Source organism: Empidonax traillii, unplaced genomic scaffold (assembly GCF_003031625.1).
Source record: "Empidonax traillii isolate 1590-97213 ecotype Southwest subspecies unplaced genomic scaffold, ASM303162v1 scaffold310:size1162954, whole genome shotgun sequence".
Taxonomy (NCBI): domain Eukaryota; kingdom Metazoa; phylum Chordata; class Aves; order Passeriformes; family Tyrannidae; genus Empidonax; species Empidonax traillii.
Window position 1 is genome coordinate 775,894 of NW_020955503.1, and position 10,124 is coordinate 786,017.

Consider the following 10,124-nt stretch of genomic DNA (forward strand, 5'->3'; position numbering starts at 1 on the left):
TATTCAAGGATCCGTTGGATGCAGCTTGGAGTGACCTGGTCTAGTGGAAGGTGTCCCTGCCCATGGCAGGGAGCGGAACAAGATGATCTTTAAGGTCCCTACCGACCCAAACTGCTTTGTAATTCTATGAAATACAGAGCCAAACAAGTTCAGCTGTTCTTCAGGAACAGCTTTGTGCTGCTTCAGTCATATCCTGAGTCCAAGCACAATCTAAACTGCATTTAAACCAGTGTTGCTGCAGCTCCATCCTGCTGGAACAAATGTTCTAACATCTAATAAGTTCCATTTGAATGAAAATGAGCAGTTACAGTAAACTGGCTTCCCACTTCCCAAAGCAAAATTTCCTCTAATTTCATTTTAAAGAGCAAATCCTTCTCTCCCCAGCTGAGTACAAACAAACATCTGGAACTGCTGCACTTTAGGTTTTGTTTATGTATTTAATGGATGGCCAGAGGGTTAGAAGCTGCCAAATAATTCTAGTCTTAGGAGTTTATATTAACAAATTTCTGTGGGATTTGGGATTCATCTGCCAAGTTTCAGATAAAAGCAGAACTCTTGCAGTTGAGTTTCAACTCCTTGAAAGAACGGTCAGCAAATGGAAAGGCCAGACATGCATCCCTAATTCATCCTCATCCCCAAGTATTATTGTACCAGGTGAAGCTGTAACATTTAACCCTGCATGAATCATACTGAGTAAGAACTGGCAAACAGCTTAAACCACTCTGTTTGTCCCAGAGTTGTGTTTGAGAGCAAGATGTGGAAATGACCAAAATGTGGGTTTTTTTCTCTTTGGTGACTAATTTTACAGATAGAATAATTTTACTTCCATCTGAATATTTACAGGGGCAAACTCCTATCACACTGTCACTGCCAAAAATCAGTTTACTTTGTCAGATCTTTAAAACTTCTAGTTTCTGAAGAGATGTGTTTCCAAACCTGTACTTGAGCAACAAAGACAGGATCCATAGAAATACTGCAGGTCCACAACTGCTTCTGGGATTAAACCTATCGGTGTAACAAACATTTGTCTGCAATGTTTGGGAAATTTTGGTAACAGAAATATTTTTTGGAATAGAAGGTTAAAATGGTAGGGATCACTGGATCTTAATCTTGGGGGGAAAAAATAGGCCTGTATTAGGAAAAACCATAGATGACAGGTAGATCTGATGTCTGAAAAACATGTCTACCAAAGTTGTTTGCTACAGAGATAGATCACAAAAGCAAATTATTCAACATAGATTGATTAGATGTATTTTCATACCTACTTACACACCTTACACTAACAGACATACCACAAAAATACAGTTGTCACAAACCATGGCAATTTTGCAGAAAGAACCCAAGTGTTGTGTTTAAAAGAAAAACAAATTACTGCACAGGAAGTATCTTTCTATAACAATAACAATATTTTCAGATATTACTTGCCCTAGTGATACCTCAGTTCTCACCTCCTTACAGCCATCTATAACTGGAGTTTTTCAGGCATGGATTAACCACGGCTTCCCAGGCTGATTGTTTCCATCCCACAGGCTTTGAAATTGCATGATGTTATTTTAAATTGCTCATTTACAACCTCAGTCAGTGCTTCCCACTCCTTCCCTTCCCCAATCCTCCTTCTCCGGGGCCAGAAGGAGGAGGAATATGAGCAGTAAGCTCCCCGTGGTGAATCCAGCTCATCTACTCGAGTATTTTCCTTCCATTTGGGAGCTGTTCAAAACCCTCAGAGATTTTCAGTTACTGAGTATGTGCTTTCAGTGTTGCCTGTATGTATGTTTGCACAGTTTCAAGGATTTTCATCTGACTACCAGGCTTCCCACTGGGGCAATCCCACACAAGCACAGACGGTTGAGCCTAGCTGAGAATTTGATTTCTTTGTACAGAATCCACTCATGTAGGCAGGTTTTATTCCAGATGCATTTTGCTTCTCTTCCTGAACACCTCTTTTTTTTTTTAATATTCAGGGAAAAAAGTGTATCTCACCTCTAGATAGGAAGAAATTTGCTGATCAACATGTCTGTGTTTTCTCCCTTCCCAGTGCTGATTTTTCTTTTCTTAAGTACCCATTATTCTCTATTATTTGAAACCCATCTCAAAATGACATTAATTTTAAGGGTGGCAAGGGATTATTTTTTTTGTTCAAAATTAGCTTTGACATGTACAAACTGTGCAAAAATGACTTAGGGGTATGGAAAGAATTCCACCAAGAGAAACAAGAGCATTTGAAGTTTCCTGTGTACATTTAGATGGTTGATTTTGAATTCTTGATTTATTTTATTTCCCCAATTTGGTGTAAACCAAGAATTCCCCCTACCCCCCCAAACTGATGCACTGAACTATGAGGAAAAGAAGAGTACATAGTTTCCTTCCAGTTGCCTCCTGTTATTATCAGGCTATTCAGGAGGAGATAAGTCTCTCTGAGCAGTGATAAGCATGAATTGTCTCCTTTTAAATAAATACAACAGTTATAAGAAAGTGACAAACGTGATGTACATCAACATGCTGCTGAGTTGGTTCACAATTCACTGAAATTGTACCTGAAAAGCACTAATTCTGTATATAACTCTGCCTGGTTAAGCATCAGGTATGGAATCCTACCTGCATTTTCAACCACAATTTGCAAACTGGCTCATTTATGTTACAAAAACGTCCTTAATTTAGTGTTTTGTCTTCAACCTGGCAGCTCTAAGTATACTGAGAATGAAAGTTCTTATTTCAGTCTCTTATGGGTTATGGTAGACGGCTTTGAAAAGGGAAGAAATATGAAAAGAAAACAAAACCATTGTTTCCTTAATAGATTCCTATTCTTTACAACACAGAGAAACTTTCTAAGCTTGCATTATAATGTGCTCTTATATTTTATGCATAGCAATGCTAAAAAAGATTTACAGTAATTTTCAAGGTAAAACAAGGAAATTGAAAACTGGGGCACTGGCTGGTTTAGTGCGTTTTTCAAAGTTAAGCCTTTAAAGTAGGTAGTAGGGGGAAAAAAATCTTGTTCAGTACAGATTCTCAATAAGTCAAGCAGAAAATTATAATCTGAAGAAAAATAACTTTTAAAGAAAGCACAGACTTGTAGCTTTTTCTTACAATTACTGGAAGATTTTGCATCTCACAGCAGTTCAACACGACTGATCAGAAAGTGTAGGCTTGGTACAAAGACATAAATCAAAATCTGATTTCTAATTCCAAGCCTAAAGTTCCTGAAAAAAAGCATGGCTGCTATTTTTCCAACACACACACAACACTCCCTTTTTTAATGTAGTTTTTGTTACCTGACTCTTTCATTGTTACACTGGTGAGCTGATTTCAGCAATAACCCCCCCTATTTCCACTGAAGATTTAATTCTAACACTGTTCATGAGGAGGACAGAGAAGAACCCATAGGAGGAACAGTGTATCAGCAAACTCCACAGAATGATAGTAGAGATTAGGAAGTCTAAAACATCAGTGTTCTGACTTAAAACCCTGAAGAAGTGTTCAGTTTAAAAAGCCTATTTCCATGGAATTGCTTCCTTTCCTTTCAGTGGGATCTACATATTGCTCAGAGATTCTAAGGACAGCCTGCATTTCCAATAACATGGGCATACCTACAACCACAGTCTTCACTCCAGACCCTCTCTTGCCTAGGAAAACTAAAATCAGCATCATAATAATAGGAAAGGAGAAAAGTTGTCAAAAGAGACAGAAATCTTCATTTCTCCCCAACCACTAACAATGGCAGAGTCCAGAGCCCACTTTAATGCATTAACAAGTAATGAATTCAGGGATGAGAAATTATACCTGCCATAGACTAAGCCACCACCTTTGAAATAATATTTTTCTATCAATGCCTTAATTTCAGAGAATGACAAATACTACTGTACAGTTTTACACCATCTGTGGTAGGTGCTAAGCCACTTGATCCCTGTAAATTGTTCAACTTCCATATAAACACTTCCACCTCACCTTTAGGTCTTTATTTCAAGGAAAACCCCCAAACAAACAAAAACCAAAACCCGAACAACCCACCATTATAACCTAAGACCATTGTTTCCTTGCCTTGGCCCTCCTACAATAAGCAGCCCGCTTAGCCTTTGTCTCCTTCCACTCTTTGTGTAACAGTCACGACTTTTCTTAGTTATCACTTAGCTAAACCTAATAATCTGCTGTGATAAGTCTTTCCAGCTTTCTTTCCTGATGGCCCCCATGGTTTTTCTCTAAATTCCATTCAGGTTATTCAGTTTTTCTGTATAAAAATTGTTTTTCTGGAGGTTCACTTGCAGCATTATATAAAACAGTTCAGGGAAAGTTCTCAGTTGTTCCTTGGATAAGCAACAATAGCCTTTCCCATTCCATATTTTGGGGAAAAAGTCCATCAAAAATGTAAACCTTAAAATATTTTAAACTGAACATTGATGAAATATAGTGGAAGAGCACTGCATTAGGAGGAGGTTGCACCAGTTCACTGCTGATGTGGCATTAGCCTCTTGTCCACCCCACAGCTAGTCCAAAGCCACCTAAGGACAATGGAAGCAAATCTGCTAACCCTATTAAAATATTTTGGCTGACTTCACTGAGTGGAGCTCTAGGCTATGGTTGCATTTGAAAAATATTATGACAAAATGAAAGCTCCTTTAGTTTATTAAAGCAGCTACATGCCTGTTAATGTGGTGTTTAATGTTTAAGTATTGACTTGACTACACGACAATTTCTCAAACAGGTTCTAGAAATGAATGCAGAAAAACCATACCACAAAAAGGCAGGAAAAATAGCCTTGAAAGATGGAAAGGGAAGGTACTGTGGAACATTTAGGTATGACTTTCCCCACCCCAAAAAGTTCAGAAGTACCTGCAACTTAACACCTGAACCAAAGTTAACAGATAATTTAAAATGTTTAAAATATTCTACTTAAATGGCAACAATTACTTAGTCAAACAACAATGGTTTGATGTTTTCTTTTTAAGATCTCATGTTCTCATAAATAAGTTTTTTTTCCTTATTTTGCTCAAGTCTTTTGAAGTAATCAAAAAACTTGGAAGGGGTTTTGGTATCTGTGTAGGTGCTGAGAGCAGACAGAGGAAACAGCCTTGGTGTATATATTTGTGGTAGTCAATAGTGCCATTTCTTACTAGGTTAAGTCACAGCACATTGTTATTTCCATGCAGCTGCCTATGCCAGAAAGCAGAAAAAAGGCAGAAATCTTGGTTCTTCATTACAGAATTAATAGAAAAAGCCTCTAATTAAATCAATGTGTTAATAATCCATAACTAACTGTGAAACAAATGTCCAGTTACTGGGTTCAGTTTGCCATCAGTAGTTTCAGACAGATCCAATTTGTCCTGATTTGTTGTGCTGAACTTGGTTCCTCCCATCCCTTTAAATTCCCCATGTACCAGAGGAAAAGCAATAATGATATTTCTTATGCCTATTTACAACCATCGCACCAATTCATGAGAACATTTTGACTTTTAACATCCAGAAAAAACACAGCTTTCACCAGTTATATAGGCAGGCAAACCCCCCCCCCCCCATAACCCAACAAACAATTTAAACTGTACTATTTAGCAGGAAGGGACTGCAGAATCCATATGGCATATCCCTAGACTGAGCAGTAGGGGAAGCTGGAACAGACCTCTAAGGTTGAGCCCAGTCATGAACCCAGCAATGCCAGATCCACAACAGAACCATGAAGAAAAGAGGATTTATTCCATGCCAGGGCATGGTTGGATTCGCTGTTAAGAAAAGCTTTAAGCATCAATTAGACAACTGAGTCTCTGTGCAGGAATGGATTTCGTCCAAGTGAAGGCATTAAAAAGAGCAGGACACACATCTCCATAAGATGCCTATGAAATTTGCTGCAGTAAACAAGAGGCGGGAGGCCAGAAGGATCCAACTGGAGAGGCAAAGCAGCACAAAAACTGTGTGGTTACAACAAAAATATGCTATCTAAACAAACCCCAGCGAGAGGACCTTCCTGATCCTGGAAAGCATTCATTCTGAGTCGCTATTTTTAAGCAGATAAAACCATATGTATTTGAGAGATTGCCAGCTGCTGGTTCAGCATTTGTTTCAGACTGCTGTTGGCAGCAACAGCAAGTAACACAGCAAGATAAGACAAAGCACACTCAGATATGATTTCCCAGTTTGCCATCTAAGAGATTAATGGAATAACAGAGGACGGAGAGTGCACATTTCCACCCCCTGCAGTACCCCAAGATGTTACCCCAAGACGTTACTGAGCATTTCTCTTTGAGCACAATTCTTGAAACTCTCAAACAGGTACACTGACATGATCCAGCAATTTGTACATTTAATGCTTGACAACCATTTCCAGGTAATTTTTCCCCTTAATTCTTCAATACTTAGTACACATTTACCAGTACATAATACCTCAGGCCAGTAAATAATGCCTCAGGCAGAGTTTTTACTGTAATTCCTTAATTTTCCAACAGTCCACAGTTATCTGGACATACAAAGGAATTATTTTCTAGCCACCAATTAGCAGAACAGAAGTTCAAAAGCCTCCGCTACGGCTTTAAGACAGAGAATTCCTTAATCCATAAAAATTAATGGAGATTATGTTAAAGAGACTTAAATATTTAAATCCTTCCCCACATTAGTCACTCTCTTTTATGTGCAGGTAACTCCAGCTGAAGTCCTCAGGAGCCCTGTGTGTGTGTGGCAGAACAAACTAATCTCTTCAAATGAGAAACGTGAGTTTTTTTGCCAGCTCTCCCCTGACAGCAGAAGGTGGCAGCTTCTGAGCTCCAACTTTCCCCCCACACTGAACCTCTTATGACTTTATGTTAAAGGCTTAATTGGCTCCAAAATTCCTAAGTGGAGCCATTTATTATTGCTGTGGATGGTTGTCCCAGTTACAGATAACTACAGTGTGCAATTAAGTAGAACTGACTTCACAGCACCAGACAGAAGTCCTGAGTTTTCAGTTTGTCTTGGATCTGAGGTCTGACTTCATCATCTTATACCAGTCCCAGGAAAATACCAGCACTAAAGGATCCACAGAGATACTTTGTACTGTTCTTTTCATGGCTACACACCTATTAACTGTAGTTACATTAAAAAGTTTTGATCTCAGTTTCTCTCAACGTCATGTCTTTAAGTAGAGGTATCCTCAGAAACCGAGGAGATTTTTAGCAGAGTAATTGTCTTGAAGATAAAAAGTTGCATTTCAAATATTTACCAGAGGGTATTTATACTGTACCTGTCTAAGAAAAAAGGGGGATTTTTTTTTTCCTTTTCATTCCCCTTTCATTTCTTTTCTTCCTGGCCCCTGAGTGCATCTCCCAAAATATTTTGGTTTCTCTTGAAGCCAGAGGCTCTTTGTGAAAGCAAAAAAGGGGTAGATTTCCTATCTTCAGGAGGTTGAAGAACCACATGTACTCAGGTTAGTTCGTGCTGAAATTTGTGGCTTAGTTTGAGACTCAGGTTGTCTTTGAGCAGTTCAGATGCCACTAGCAGGAATCATGGCCTCCAAAAAGATTCCCACTGCTTCAGAGTCAACATTCATGTTTCCACACTGCCTTTCATGTGGATGCTCTCCTCTCTGTGCCTGTGGATGCAGAGATACAGCCTTTCCCTCCTTGTACCTTTCAGAGGGGCTGAACCCACCAGATACACTCAGGAGCTGGGGTAGTGACAATGCAAACTACATATTATAACTTATATCTCATAGACTCATTTAGGTTGGAAAAATAATCACTCTAAGTGATAGGACAGGGGGGAGTGTAGGTTTGGATGGGTTATAAACCTCAAAGGACAGCAACAGCAGCATGCTGATATCTGTAGCTCACAGAATGGTTTGGGTTGGAAGCAAATTTAAATATCATCTAGTTCCAACCCCTTGCTATGGGCACCCTCCACTCGAGCAGGTTGCTCCATGCAAATAGGCCTTGAACATTTCTAGGGATGGGGGATCCACAGCTGCTCTGGGCAACCTGTGCCAGGGCCTCACCACCACAGTAAGGAGTTTCATCCCAACATCTAATCTTAATATCTCCTCTTTTAGCTTTAAACCATATGCATATTCATCTCATCATCGACTCAACAGTGTTTTCTCATATTCTTTAATCATCTGCAGCGGCATTTTGGAGAGAAGAACAACCTACAGAAAAACCTGTCCTCCCTACACCATGGGTTTTCCCTGACCAGGTGTAGAAAACTCTGTGAGTTTGCACTCAAACCCACGTTCTACACTTCCTGTTTCACTCCCGATTTCTGTCTAAGCATCTCTCAGAAGAGATGCTTGGAGTCTTCCATGATATAACCTATATGGTGTGCATATAAAACACATACACAGGCATTTCCCCCCCCTCTCTTGCAGGCATTTGTAGCAGCAAGACACAGTGTATGTGTGGGAAGGAGCTGCCCCCCAAAATCCAGGCAGACCACCAGGGCTGGCTCTGGCGTCCCTATTACCACTAGAGGTCAGCTGGAGCCCGGTGCATCCCCCTGCACGGACGAGAGAGAGGGAGGGATGGATAGAGGGATGAAGGGCACAGTTCTGACCTCTCAGGCTGTTCTGTTCCAAAATTAGCATCAGGCCAGGCAGCTGTGAAAGCCAGCCTTCAAACCAGCTTGATTTAAGTTGCTGCCTTCAAAGGAAAAGTGTTGAACAACCGGGGAAAAAAGTGCAATAAGGTAAAGAAAACTAGTGAACCCTTTTGTATCTCAGAGGAACCCTCTGCTGAAGCTTTACAGCACAAATTTGGGTACCTGCATATGCTGCTTGGGCAGAATCTAATCACAAACACACAGAACCTTTTCTGGCAGATTGAATGAATCCTTCCGTACAAATCTGGGCTGGAGCCCTAGAGACTTGAGACCTAAATAAGTATTGACAATTCTTACTAATAAATAAATAAATAAATATTCATAGCTATTGTTTCACAGAACAATTTGGGTTGGAAAGGACCTTAAAGACCATCCAGTTCTAAACCCCCTGCCCTGGGTAGGGGCACCTTCCACTAGACCAGGTTGCTCAAAGACCTGCAGAAGTCATCCCTACTCGAGGAACTGGAATTACATTCCCACACAGCAGTTTTACTGCCTTGCAAGAATCCAGAGCATCCAATTGCTCTGTTAGTAGTCAATGATACATTAGTACTGTATTTAAAACAATACAAGAAAGTAGATTTTAGCCTTTGACATACTGTTAAAATGGACATTACACAGTAGATGTACAGCATCCTGGGCTCGTGGGAAAGTTCACTGGAATATTTTCAGAGCATTTTCAGCAAGCTAAGCCTTTCCTATTATTTTCATGCTTACAAACTGATGTTCCTTTTGTGAAACAGTTTGATATAATTTTGGAGGTATTTAATTCCTCTTACACAGTTCAACACATTCTTATTAAATTTTATATTCCTTTCTAACTTTTTGGCAAGGATTCTCCTAGAAACTACTAAGTTGTATGAAAGATAGGGGGTTTTCTGTATTTTTTTTTTTCTTGGATTTTGCTGCAGACACATTCATGCAGCATGCTGAGAACAACATCTAATTCTTGTGAAAACTAGAAATGATAGTGATATGTATTTGAGGTGTGAAAAATGAAGACTCCTGACCTCTTTCTCCAGGGAGAGGGGAAAAAAAGAAAAAAGCACTAGTCCTTCTGATATGTTTGGCGAAGGCAACCTTCAGCCCCTGGAAGCCTCAAGCTAACATTTAGTTTCCCTCTCAGAAAAATCACGAAATCTCCTACTATAACTGTCACCCAGCTTTCTGGCTTTTTCAAAATTAATGACCAAGAAACATGAAAAATAAAAAAAAAAATCAGACAAGGACTTTTCATAGTGAAGCTGGAATGGTTTGAACATCTAACCAGGGGGTCACCTGCGTTTCTCAATTTCATGCCAGAAAACCAAGGTTAAAATGTGAATGCTTAAAGAGAAACAAATCAAACTTGCATGAAACACCACTGATAAAAGCAGGTTTTTAGCTCTGGCGATCACAGAGTATGTGAATGGGAATTCATGGAGCAGAGCCTGGTTTCTGGAAAGCAAGTAGCTTATTAGCAGTGCCTGCCTTGCAATTACTAGTAAGACAGTAAGCTACTTAACTGAGGGAACCAGGAGTGAGGGAAAGAGCAGCAGGGCATGATTCTCCATCTAATCAAGTGCTTTGCACTG

At 39.7% G+C, this 10,124-nt stretch overlaps 1 long non-coding RNA gene across 1 annotated transcript in view; it reads left to right on the top strand.

Moving 5' to 3' along the window:
• Window positions 1-4,416, top strand: part of LOC114061109 — a 22,432-nt gene extending 18,016 nt beyond the window's left edge. The window contains exon 3 of the long non-coding RNA XR_003572047.1: window positions 4,406-4,416. This is a non-coding gene — a long non-coding RNA (uncharacterized LOC114061109). The remainder of the gene's footprint in view (window positions 1-4,405) is intronic.
• The last annotated feature ends 5,708 nt before the right edge of the window (window positions 4,417-10,124 follow it).